This window comes from Chiloscyllium plagiosum, unplaced genomic scaffold (assembly GCF_037043375.1).
Source record: "Chiloscyllium plagiosum isolate Xiang-an unplaced genomic scaffold, Cpla_swu_hap1 HiC_scaffold_39, whole genome shotgun sequence".
Taxonomy (NCBI): Eukaryota; Metazoa; Chordata; class Chondrichthyes; order Orectolobiformes; family Hemiscylliidae; genus Chiloscyllium; species Chiloscyllium plagiosum.
Genome location: NW_028270177.1, coordinates 107,949,905 through 107,963,380, shown reverse-complemented (window position 1 = coordinate 107,963,380; position 13,476 = coordinate 107,949,905). Strand labels below are relative to the sequence as shown.

The following is a 13,476-nucleotide window of genomic DNA, read 5'->3' as shown; positions in this document are numbered from 1 at the left end:
AATATCATAACCGATCATATGTTCTCACGCACTCACAGATACATTTGTAGCTGAAAAGAGTCTGAGAAGATAGACTCAGCATACCATTGATTTTTGTCTGGATTGATGGGCTATCATTATCTGCTGCGAAATTGATATTGTAGACGGGCACATCCCAGCAGCTGTGCGAGTCGGAGAGGGGAAATGGAACCCTTTTCACGTGACTTTGCATGTGTTGTTATGCAGGAGCACAATTGGAAGTGCAAGAAAATGAGCGGCCGCGGCCGTCTGGTAGTGTGGCCGAGCGGTCTAAGGCGCTGGATTAAGGCTCCAGTCTCGACAGAGGCGTGGGTTCGAATCCCACCGCTGCCATTTCTGCTGATCAACTCCAACGACGCCGCTTGTTCCAATGCGGTTTCGACCCCTGCTGCATTTCTGTTTGAAACAGAAGAAAAATGAGTTTGCTTCCCGTGGAATTAACTGTGGTGTGGAAAAGTGCCGAATTTTCCGAAGTGTCTGTGCTGTCATGATCGTGTTCGCCTCCCGCGCGGAAAATCGCAAGCAGCTCTGCTGTTGCTTTACGTTCCACGCAAGTTGAAGTTTTACTGGAACCGAATGGAGACTGTTATTTCATCGCTGTTGTGAAACAAAGTCATACGGTGACTCGAATCGTCGTTATTTGGTTTTCGGGCCAATGAGAAAATCGTTCCAATGAATTTCGATGTCATTTGTTATTGAATTTCTCCCATTTACTTCATCTCCGTCCTGGAGACATCGGAAGGGAAAGGTAATCTAATCGAGACTGTGATTGGTGAATTCACTTTTTATGGACCACTCTTGTTATGTTCTTTCTTTCTCTCTTTTCAGCATTGTCTCGGAAGTGGTGGTGCACTCAGTCTCCAGTATGTTTGAAAGAGAAGTTTGGAATTGCCCTGTTGTTAGTTGTGAGATTCCTTTATGGCTCATGCCCCCGGATTGTCTCACATTTAGCATTCATGCTCGCTGTGTCTGAAAATGCATTTGGTTTGCCAGTTTTGTTTGTGTTCCGCGTTAAATGCTTCCTGTTTTGCGATTCGCTCAATACATTACGAATTAACAGGGTTTCTGAGGTAACTTACAGCTGCAAAAGTCCTCAACTGAGAATCTGGGAAAATTTCACTGAGTATGGTCAGTCGGAGCAAAAGTAAGGAAGTCGTTCGTTTCTGCAGTGTTTCACAATACGACCTTTCCCGTGAGCAGTCGAACAGACTAAATGATTGTGCCACAGACTGTGACGGCAAGCTCAGCTAAAATGTAATCCTTTAAAGCCGGTGTAAGCAACACAACGTTATTGGGGTACACCGCGTGGAAACAGATACTTCGGTGTATCTCGTCCATGCTCACCACATCGCCAAAATTAAACAAGTCCCATGAAACAACGAGCTATTGGAAACAGAAAGGTGAAAGGTAGAATGGCTTCAACTGTCAGTGCTGGATGCCACTGAGCCGCAGCACGGCTGGCTGAGGCTAGTTTCTGTAGTGTAGTGGTCATCACGCTCGCCTTACACGCGAAAGGTGCCCATTTCGAAAGTGCGCAGAAACTGCTTTGTTCTTCAACTGGGGCCTTTTACATGGTCAAGAACGGAGTTTTCTTGCTTGCTTTCCCATCTGCAAACCTGCCTTCGAATTTGCTTGAACAAATGTGCTCTCGGAGTGAAATGTAATGCAAATCTATTTAATTACTGTGCAAAGCATTGTAAAGTTTTTCTCCAACCTGGTTCTGTTCATATGCCATTCCGTTTGAGAGTGTAGTTACCGCCTTCTGATCCTTTCACGAAGAGCAGTTCCGCATTTGCATTCCTTGCGCAGGCGGCCCGGTTCAAAGACAGGGAAGAAGCTGATGCGCTGGTGTCACAGCGCACCACGTGCCGCCTGCGCAAGGAATGCAAATGCGGTACTGCTTTTCGTGGAATGATTAGAACGCGGGAACTGCACTCTCAAACAGAATGGCGTATGTTCAGAACCAGGTTGGAGAAAACCTTCACAACGTTTCGCCCAATAATTAAATGGAATTGCATTACTTTTCACCCCGAGAGCAGGCTTGCGTGAGCAAACTCAAAGCCAGGTTTGCGAATGGCAAAGCAAGCAAGAAAGCTCCATTCCCGCTCATCTAAAAGGCTCCTGTTGGGAACAGGGCTGTTTCTGCCCAGTTTCATACTGGGGAACCTTTCCTGTGAACGGCGAACGTAATGACCATGAGTATGGTCAGTCGGAGCAAAAGTAAGGAAGTCGTTCGTTTCTGCAGTGTCTTACAACGCTACCTTTCCCGTGAGCAGTCGAACAGACTAAATGATTGTGCCACAGACTGCGACGGCACGCTCCGCTAAAAAGTAATCCTTTACAGCCGGTGTAAGCAACACAATGTTATTGGCGCACACCGCGTGGAAACAGATACTTCGGTGTATCTCGTCCATGCTCGCCACATAGCCAAAATTAAAGAAGTCCCATTAAACAACGAGCGATTGGAAACAGAAAGGTGAAAGGTAAAATAGCTTCAACTTTCAGTGTTGGGTGCCATTGAGCCATAGCAGTGGCGACTGCGCCTTGTTTCTGTAGTATAGTGGTCATCACGTTCGCCTTACGCGCGAAAGGTCTCCAGTTAGAAACTGCTTTGATCTTCAACTGCAGCATTTTACATGGACAGGAGCGGAGTTTTCTTGCTTGTTTTCCCATCTGCAAACCTGCCTTCGAATTTGCTTGAACAAATCGTCTCTCGTAGTGAAATGTAATGCAACTCAATTTAATTACTGTGCAAAGCATTGTAAATTTTTTCTCCAACCTGGTTGTGATCATATGCCATTCTGTTTGAGAGTGTAGTTACCGCCTTCTGATCCTTCCACGAAAAGCAGTGCCGCACTTGCATTCCTTGCGCAGGCGGCCCGTTTCCTAGACAGGGAAGAAGCTGATGCGCTGGTGTCACAGCGCACCACGGATTCCTGAACTAGTCTGTCTGTCAAATGTACCCCCAAAGTCGTCTATGAAGGACATCATTTGGAAGCTGTCTGTCGTTATTCAACGTGCGTGAGTTGTTACCAGAGGTCCTGAATCACGTTTTGGAGCAGTTCGCACGTTAGTGGCTCATTCAATTAGCAACAGCAATGAAAGAAATTACACTCTCAGAGGAACCTCTGAACCTGTGCTTTGATAGCGCCCCGTGATCTAACCACGTTGGAACTGAAACGGACGAATCGACAGAGAGGCTACAGAATGACATCGCATCCATTTGGTTTTCTTTAAATCACTGACGAGCAGGAAAATGTTCACGGGGAGGGCGAGTGGGGAAGTGAGGCAGTTGCAAAACTGGTGAAATTCCTTCTTTGTGATTCACTCAGCAACCAGAGACGTGAAGGTGACTCAGGCGTGAGAGCTCTTCACATCGAGAACAAAAAGCACTCAAGGGCAGTTAGCACCTCTTCCGGAGTGGAGGTGGGGTGAGGCAATTATCTTTTGACTTCTGTTACTATGTTCAGAAACTGCCTTTTAGATTGACGTGAACAGAAACTGCATTTATAATAAGCACCATGGAATTTAGCAAAATTTATTGAGTCGCTTCTCCTCGAATCCCACACAGGTTTCCTACACAGTTGGTATCCATGTGGCTCATGTCCAGGAATTAACATCTCTGCAGCAAATTGCACGGTTAAGGTAAAAGGCAAGGAAAGTGGCATCTCGAACTGGCTCCGAGGTCAGAGCATCCTCACAATGTGTTCTGTCGTTCTCGGAATGTAATGCTACCTCCGGTTTTAGGGTGGAGAACATTCTTTGGGACTCTTATTTTGCAAAACAGACACAGTGACTGTAACTATGCTGCACGGTATGATGTGGAACACGGCCTGCTCAGCTTTGTGCATTTTCCCTGTAGTCCGGTGTGTTTCGTGTTCGGTGTAAACGTGAAAGGTGTCCTGTTTCGAGCAATGGGTGAAATCATTTAGCAAAGCAAGAATCGAAATTGCAGTAATGTCAAGCAGCTCATGGTAATTTGACCAATATCATAACCGATCATATGTTCTCACGCACTCACAGATACATTTGTAGCTGAAAAGAGTCTGAGAAGATAGACTCAGCATACCATTGATTTTTGTCTGGATTGATGGGCTATCATTATCTGCTGCGAAATTGATATTGTAGACGGGCACATCCCAGCAGCTGTGCGAGTCGGAGAGGGGAAATGGAACCCTTTTCACGTGACTTTGCATGTGTTGTTATGCAGGAGCACAATTGGAAGTGCAAGAAAATGAGCGGCCGCGGCCGTCTGGTAGTGTGGCCGAGCGGTCTAAGGCGCTGGATTAAGGCTCCAGTCTCGACAGAGGCGTGGGTTCGAATCCCACCGCTGCCATTTCTGCTGATCAACTCCAACGACGCCGCTTGTTCCAATGCGGTTTCGACCCCTGCTGCATTTCTGTTTGAAACAGAAGAAAAATGAGTTTGCTTCCCGTGGAATTAACAGTGGTGTGGAAAAGTGCCGAATTTTCCGAAGTGTCTGTGCTGTCATGATCGTGTTCGCCTCCCGCGCGGAAAATCGCAAGCAGCTCTGCTGTTGCTTTACGTTCCACGCAAGTTGAAGTTTTACTGGAACCGAATGGAGACTGTTATTTCATCGCTGTTGTGAAACAAAGTCATACGGTGACTCGAATCGTCGTTATTTGGTTTTCAGGCCAATGAGAAAATCGTTCCAATGAATTTCGTTCCAATGAACCTGCCTTCGAATTTGCTTGAACAAATGTGCTCTCGTAGTGAAATGCAATGCAACTCCATTTAATTACTGTGCAAAGCATTGTAAAGTTTTTCTCCAACCTGGTTCTGTTCATATGCCATTCCGTTTGAGAGTGTAGTTACCGCCTTCTGATCCTTTCACGAAGAGCAGTACCGCATTTGCATTCCATGCGCAGGCGGCCCGGTTCAAATACAAGGAAGAAGCTGATGCGCTGGTGTCACAGCGCACCACGGATTCCTGAACTAGTCTGTCTGTCAAATGTACCCCAAAGCCGTCTCTGAAAGACCTCATTTGGAAGCTGTCTGTCGTTATTCAACGTGCGAGAGTTGGCACCAGAGGTCCTGAACCATGTTTTGGAGCAGTTCGCACGTTAGTGGCTCATTCAATCAGCAACAGCAACGAATGAAATTACACTCTCAGAGGAACCTCTGGACCTGTGCTTTCATAGCGTCGCTAGTATTAAGTGCGCCCCGAGATCTAAGCCACGTCGGAACTGAAACGGAGGAATCGACAGAGAGGCTACAGAATGACATCGCATCCATTTGGTTTTCTTTAAATCACTGACGAGCAGGAAAATGTACACGGGGAGAGCGAGTGGGGAAGTGAGGCAGTTGCAGCTCTGGTGAAATTCCTTCTTTGTGATTCACTCAGCAACCAGAGACGTGAAGGTGACTCAGGCGTGAGAACTCTTCACATCGAGAACGAAAAGCACTCAAGGGCAGTTAGCACTGCCCTTGAGTCGGGGTGGGGTGAGGCAATTATCTTTTGACTTCTGTTACTATGTTCAGAAACTGCCTTTTAGATTGACGTGAACAGAAACTGCATTTCTAATAAGCACCGTGGAGTTTAGCAAAATTTATTGAGTCGCTTCTTCTCGAATCCCACGCAGGTTTCCTACTCAGTTGGTATCCATGTGGCTCATGTCCAGGAATTAACATCTCTGCAGCAAATTGCACGGTTAAGGTAAAAGGCAAGGAAAGTGGCATCTCGAACTGGCTCCGAGGTCAGAGCATCCTCACAATGTGTTCTGTCGTTCTCGGAATGTAATGCTACCTCCGGTTTTAGGGTGGAGAACATTCTTTGGGACTCTTATTTTGCAAAACAGACACAGTGACTGTAACTATGCTGCACGGTATGATGTGGAACACGGCCTGCTCAGCTTTGTGCATTTTCCCTGTAGTCCGGTGTGTTTCGTGTTCGGTGTAAACGTGAAAGGTGTCCTGTTTCGAGCAATGGGTGAAATCATTTAGCAAAGCAAGAATCGAAATTGCAGTAATGTCAAGCAGCTCATGGTAATTTGACCAATATCATAACCGATCATATGTTCTCACGCACTCACAGATACATTTGTAGCTGAAAAGAGTCTGAGAAGATAGACTCAGCATACCATTGATTTTTGTCTGGATTGATGGGCTATCATTATCTGCTGCGAAATTGATATTGTAGACGGGCACATCCCAGCAGCTGTGCGAGTCGGAGAGGGGAAATGGAACCCTTTTCACGTGACTTTGCATGTGTTGTTATGCAGGAGCACAATTGGAAGTGCAAGAAAATGGGCGCTTGCGTGTGGCTGGTAGTGTGGCCGTGCGGTCTAAGGCGCTAGATTAAAGCTGCAGTCTCGACAGAGGCGTGGGTTCGAATCCCACCGCTGCAATTTCTGCTGATCAACTCCAACGACGCCGCCTGTTCAAATGCAGTTTCGACCCCTGCTGCATTTCTGTTTGAAACAGAAGAAAAATGAGTTTGCTTCCCGTGGAATTAACAGTGGTGTGGAAAAGTGCCGAATTTTCCGAAGTGTCTGTGCTGTCATGATCGTGTTCGCCTCCCGCGCGGAAAATCTCAAGCAGCTCTGCTGTTGCTTTACGTTCCACGCAAGTTGAAGTTTTACTGGAACCGAATGGAGACTGTTATTTCATCGCTGTTGTGAAACAGTCATACGGTGACTCGACTCGTCGTTATTTGGTTTTCGGGCCAATGAGAAAATCGTTCCAATGAATTTCGATGTCATTTGTTATTGAATTTCTCCCATTTACTTCATCTCCGTCCTGGAGACATCGGAAGGGAAAGGTAATCTAATCGAGACTGTGATTGGTGAATTCACTTTTTATGGACCACTCTTGTTATGTTCTTTCTTTCTCTCTTTTCAGCATTGTCTCGGAAGTGTTGGTGCACTCAGTCTCCAGTATGTTTGAAAGAGTAGTTTGGAATTGCCCTGTTGTTAGTTGTGAGATTCCTTTATGGCTCATGCCCCCGTATTGTCTCACATTTAGCATTCATGCTCGCTGTGTCTGAAAATGCATTTGGTTTGCCAGTTTTGTTTGTGTTCCGCGTTAAATGCTTCCTGTTCTGCGATTCGCTCAATACATTACGAATTAACAGGGTTTCTGAGGTAACTTACAGCTGCAAAAGTCCTCAACTGAGAATCTGGGAAAATTTCACTGAGTATGGTCAGTCGGAGCAAAAGTAAGGAAGTCGTTCGTTTCTGCAGTGTTTCACAATACGACCTTTCCCGTGAGCAGTCGAACAGACTAAATGATTGTGCCACAGACTGCGACGGCAAGTTCCGCTAAAAAGTAATCCTTTAAAGCCGATGTAAGCAACACAACGTTATTGGGGTACACCGCGTGGAAACAGATACTTCGGTGTATCTCGTCCATGCTCACCACATAGCCAAAATTAAACAAGTCCCATGAAACAACGAGCTATTGGAAACAGAAAGGTGAAAGGTAGAATGGCTTCAACTGTCAGTGCTGGATGCCACTGAGCTGCAGCACGGCTGGCTGAGGCTAGTTTCTGTAGTGTAGTGGTCATCACGCTCGCCTTACATGCGAAAGGTGCCCATTTCGAAAGTGCGCAGAAACTGCTTTGTTCTTCAACTGCGGCCTTTTACATGGTCAAGAACGGAGTTTTCTTGCTTGCTTTCCCATCTGCAATCCTGCCTTCGAATTTGCTTGAACAAATGTGCTCTCGTAGTGAAATGCAATGCAACTCCATTTAATTACTGTGCAAAGCATTGTAAAGTTTTTCTCCAACCTGGTTCTGTTCATATGCCATTCCGTTTGAGAGTGTAGTTACCGCCTTCTGATCCTTTCACGAAGAGCAGTACCGCATTTGCATTCCTTGCGCAGGCGGCCCGGTTCAAAGACAAGGAAGAAGCTGATGCGCTGGTGTCACAGCGCACCACGGATTCCTGAACTAGTCTGTCTGTCAAATGTACCCCAAAGCCGTCTCTGAAAGACCTCATTTGGAAGCTGTCTGTCGTTATTCAACGTGCGAGAGTTGGCACCAGAGGTCCTGAACCATGTTTTGGAGCAGTTCGCACGTTAGTGGCTCATTCAATCAGCAACAGCAACGAATGAAATTACACTCTCAGAGGAAACTCTGGACCTGTGCTTTCATAGCGTCGCTAGTATTAAGTGCGCCCCGAGATCTAAGCCATGTCGGAACTGAAACGGAGGAATCGACAGAGAGGCTACAGAATGACATCGCATCCATTTGGTTTTCTTTAAATCACTGACGAGCAGGAAAATGTACACGGGGAGGGCGAGTGGGGAAGTGAGGCAGTTGCAGCTCTGGTGAAATTCCTTCTTTGTGATTCACTCAGCAACCAGAGACGTGAAGGTGACTCAGGCGTGAGAACTCTTCACATCGAGAACGAAAATCACTCAAGGGCAGTTAGCACCTCTTCCGGAGTGGGGGTGGGGTGAGGCAATTATCTTTTGACTTCTGTTACTATGTTCAGAAACTGCCTTTTAGATTGACGTGAACAGAAACTGCATTTCTAATAAGCACCATGGAATTTAGCAAAATTTATTGAGTCGCTTCTCCTCGAATCCCACACAGGTTTCCTACACAGTTGGTATCCATGTGGCTCATGTCCAGGAATTAACATCTCTGCAGCAAATTGCACAGTTAAGGTAAAAGGCAAGGAAAGTGGCATCTCGAACTGGCTCCGAGGTCAGAGCATCCTCACAATGTGTTCTGTCGTTCTCGGAATGTAATGCTACCTCCGGTATTAGGGTGGAGAACATTCTTTGGGACTCTTATTTTGCAAAACAGACACAGTGACTGTAACTATGCTGCACGGTATGATGTGGAACACGGCCTGCTCAGCTTTGTGCATTTTCCCTGTAGTCCGGTGTGTTTCGTGTTCGGTGTAAACGTGAAAGGTGTCCTGTTTCGAGCAATGGGTGAAATCATTTAGCAAAGCAAGAATCGAAATTGCAGTAATGTCAAGCAGCTCATGGTAATTTGACCAATATCATAACCGATCATATGTTCTCACGCACTCACAGATACATTTGTAGCTGAAAAGAGTCTGAGAAGATAGACTCAGCATACCATTGATTTTTGTCTGGATTGATGGGCTATCATTATCTGCTGCGAAATTGATATTGTAGACGGGCACATCCCAGCAGCTGTGCGAGTCGGAGAGGGGACATGGAACCCTTTTCACGTGACTTTGCATGTGTTGTTATGCAGGAGCACAATTGGAAGTGCAAGAAAATTCCTTTATGGCTCATGCCCCCGGACTGTCTCACATTTAGCATTCATGCTCGCTGTGTCTGAAAATGCATTTGGTTTGCCAGTTTTGTTTGTGTTCCGCGTTAAATGCTTCCTGTTCTGCGATTCGCTCAATACATTACGAATTAACAGGGTCTCTGAGGTAACTTACAGCTGCAAAAATCCTCAACTGAGAATCTGGGAAAATTTCACTGAGTATGGTCAGTCGGAGCAAAAGTAAGGAAGTCGTTCGTTTCTGCAGTGTTTCACAATACGACCTTTCCCGTGAGCAGTCGAACAGACTAAATGATTGTGCCACAGACTGCGACGGCAAGCTCTGCTAAAAAGTAATCCTTTAAAGCCGGTGTAAGCAACACAACGTTATTGGGGTACACCGCGTGGAAACAGATACTTCGGTGTCTCTCCTCCTTGCTCACCAGATAGCCAAAATTAAACACGTCCCATTAAACAACGAGCTATTGGAAACAGAAAGGTGAAAGGTTGAATTGCTTCAACTTTCAGTGCTGTATGCCACTGAGCCGCAGCAGGGCCGACTGAGGCTTGTTTCTGTAGTGTGGTGGTCATCGCGTCCGCCTTGTGCGCGAAAAGTCCCCAGTTCGAAACTGGGCAGAAAATGTTTTGTTCTTCAACTGCAGTATTTTACATGGACAAGAACGGAGCTGTCTTGCTTGCTTTCCCATCTGCAAACTTGCTTTTGAATTCGCTTGAGTAAATCTGCTCTCGGAGTGAAATGTTATGCCATTCCATTTAATTACTGTGCAAAGCATTGTAAAGTTTTTCTCCAAACTGGTTCTGATCATATGCCATTCTGTTTGAGAGTGTAGATACCGCCTTCTGATCCTTCCACGAAAAGCAGTACCGCATTTGCATTTCTTGCGCAGGCGGCCCGGTTCAAAGACAGAGAAGAAGCTGATGCGCTGTTATCACAGCCCACCACGGATTCCTGAACTAGTCTGTCTGTCCAATGTACCCCAAGGTCGTCTCTGAAAGATCTAATTTCGAAGCTGTCTGTCGTTATTCAATGTGCGAGAATTGGCACCAGAGATCCTGAATCATGTTTTGGGGAAGTTCGCTCGTTAATGGCTCATTCAATCAGCAACAGCAATGAAAGAAATTACACTCTCAGATGAACCTTTGGACTTGTGCTTTCATAGCGTCGCTAGTATTAAAGTGCGCCCCGAGATCTAAGTCATGTTGGAACTGAAACGTAGGAATCGACAGAGAGGCTACAGAATGACATCGCATCCATTTGGTTTTCTTTAAATCACTGACGAGCAGGAAAATGTAAACGGGGAGGGCGAGTGAGGTAGTTGCAGCTCTGGTGAAACTCCTTCTTTGTGATTCACTCAGCTGCAAGAGACGTAAAGGTGACTCAGACATGAGAGCTCTTCACATCGAGAACAAAAAGCACTCAAGGACAGTTGACTTCTGTTACTATGTTCAGAAACTGCCTTTTAGATTGAGGTGAACAGAAACTGCATTTCTAATAAGCACCATGGAATTTAGCAAAATTTATTGAGTCTCTTCTCGTCGATTCCCACTCAGGTTTCCAACTCAGTTGGTATCCATGTGCCTCATGTCCAGGAGTGAACATCTCTGCAGCAAATTGCATAATTCAGGTAAAAGGCAAGGAAAGTGGCATCTCGAACTGGCTCCGAGGTCAGAGCATCCTCACAGTGTGATCTGTCGTTCTCGGAATGTAGTGCTACCTCCGGTTTTAGGGTGGAGAACATTCTTTGGGACTCTTATTCTGCAAAACAGACACAGTGACTGAAACTATGCTGCACGGTATAATGTGGAACACGGCCTGATCAGCTTTGTGCATTTTCTCTGTAGTCCGGTGTGCTTCGTGTTCGGTGTAAACGTGAAAGTCGCCCTGTTTCGAGCAATGTGTGAAATCATTTAGCAAAGCAAGAATCGAAATTGCAGTAACGTCAAGCAGCTCATGTTTACTTTACCAAAGCACAAGCGAACATATATTCTCACGCACTCACAGATGCATTTGTAGCTGAAAAGAGTCTGAGAAGATAGACACAGCTTACCATTGATTTTTGTCTGGATTGATGGGCTGTCATTATCTTTTGAGAAAATGACATTGCAGCCGGGCACATCCCAGCACCTGTGCGAGTCGGAGAGGGATCATGGAATATTTTTCATGTGACTTTGCATCTGTTGTTATGCAGGAGCACAATAGAAAATGCAAGTAAATGGGTGCGATCAACCAGCAGGTCGTGTGGCCGAGCGGTCGAAGGCGCTGGATCCAGATTGCCGTCTCGAAAGTGTCGTTGGTTCGAATCCCACCACTGCCATTTGTATTGATCAACTCCGACGCTGCAGCTTGTTAAAATGCTGTTTCGGTCCCTGTTGTATCGATGTTGAAAACAAAAGCAAAATGGTTTTGCTTCCCGGCAATTAACTGTGGTGTGCGCAAGTGCCACATATTTCCAAGTGTCTCTGCTATCATGGTCATGTTCGCCACCCGCGCAGAAAATTGCAAACAGCTCTGCTGTTCCAGACAAGTTGAGTTTTTACTGGAACAGAATGGAGACTGTTCTTTCATCACTGTTGTGAAACAAAGTCCTACCGTGACTCGACTCGTCGTTATTTGGTTTGCCGGCAAATGGGAAAATCGTTCCAATGAATTTCGATGTGATATGTTTTTGAATTTCTCTCATTTCCTTCATTTCCGTCCTGGAGACATCGGAAGGGAAAGGTAATCTAATCGAGACTGTGATTGGTGAAATTCACTTTTTATGGCCCATTCTTATTCCGTCCTTTCTTTCTCTCTTTTCAGCATTGTCTGGGAAGTGGTGGTATACTAAGAATGCAGTATGTTTGAAAGAATAGTTTGGAATTGCCTGTTGTTAGTTGTGTGATTATTTTATAGCTCATGCCCTCGGATTGTCTCACATTTAGCATTCATGCTTCGCTGTGTCTGAAAATGCATTTGGTTTGCCAGTTTCGTTCGTGTTTCGTGTTAATTGTGTTCTGTTTTGTGATTCGCTCAATACAATCCCGAGTTAACAGGGTGTCTGTGTTAACCTCCAGCAGGAAAATCCTCAACTGAGAATCTGGGAATATTTCACGGAGTGTAGTCAGTCGGGTCAAAAGTAAGGAAGTCGTTCGTTTCTGCAGTGTTTCACAATACTACCTTTCCCGTGAGCAGTCGAAAAGACTAAATGATTGTGCCACAGACTGCGACGGCAAGCTCCGCTAAAAAGTAATCCTTTAAAGCCGGTGTAAGCAACACAACGTTATTGGGGTACACCACGTGGAAACAGATACTTCAGTGTATCTCATCCATGCTCACCACAAAGCCATTATGAAACAAAATCCCATTTCAAACATTTTGCCCCGATCTCTCTAAACCCTTCCAATCCAGACACTCATCCAGTTACCTTTGCAATTTACTGAGTGTACTAGCCTACTCCACTCCCTCCGGTAGCTCATTCCATGCACGCACAACCTTCTGTGTGGGAAATGGTGCCTCAGGTCCTTTGTCAATTTCAGCCCACTCACCATAAACCTATGCTCTCGAGTTTTCAACTCGCCCCAACTTGAGTAAAACAAGTAAATACTCTGTTTTAACCCTTCCATAAGATCATGTCGCAGCCGTGAAGCTGCAGGGAATATTGCCCCAGTCTATTCCACCTTGCCCTATGGCCCAAACATCCTTGTCTATATTTTGTCATCAATTCCACGTTCCTATTCAAAGTTTGTGTGTAGATTTGTAGCTCGGGTGCTCGTTGTTGTGGTTCTGTTCGCCGAGCTGGGAGTTTTTGTTGCAAACGTTTCGTCCCCTGTCTCGGTGACATCCGCAGTGCTTGGGAGCCTCCTGTGAAGCGCTTCTGTGGTGTTTCCTCCGGCATTTATCGTGGCCTGTCCTTGTCGCTTCCGGTTGTCAGTTTCAGCTGTCCGCTGTAGTGGCCGGTATACTGGGTCCAAGTCGATGTGTTTGTTGATGGAGTTTGTGGATGAGTGCCATGCTTCTAGGAATTCCCTGGCTGTTCTTTGTTTGGCTTGCCCTATAACAGTAGTGTTGTCCCAGTCGAATTCATGTTGCTTGTCGTCTGCGTGTGTGGCTACTGAGGATAGCTGTTCGTGTCGTTTCGTGGCGAGTTGGTGTTCATGGTTGCGGATCGCTAGCTGTCTTCCTGTTTGTCCTATATAGTGTTTTGTGCAGTCCTTGCATGGGATTTTGTATACTACATTAGTTTGCT

At 45.9% G+C, this 13,476-nt stretch overlaps 2 non-coding genes across 2 annotated transcripts; both read left to right on the top strand.

The window, feature by feature from the left end:
- Window positions 1–269: 269 nt before the first annotated feature.
- trnal-aag (transfer RNA leucine (anticodon AAG)) lies at window positions 270–351 on the top strand. The gene has a single exon. It is a non-coding gene; the product is annotated as a tRNA-Leu (tRNA).
- Window positions 352–4,272: 3,921 nt separating this feature from the next.
- Window positions 4,273–4,354, top strand: trnal-aag (transfer RNA leucine (anticodon AAG)). Its single transcript has one exon. It is a non-coding gene; the product is annotated as a tRNA-Leu (tRNA).
- Window positions 4,355–13,476: the final 9,122 nt, after the last annotated feature.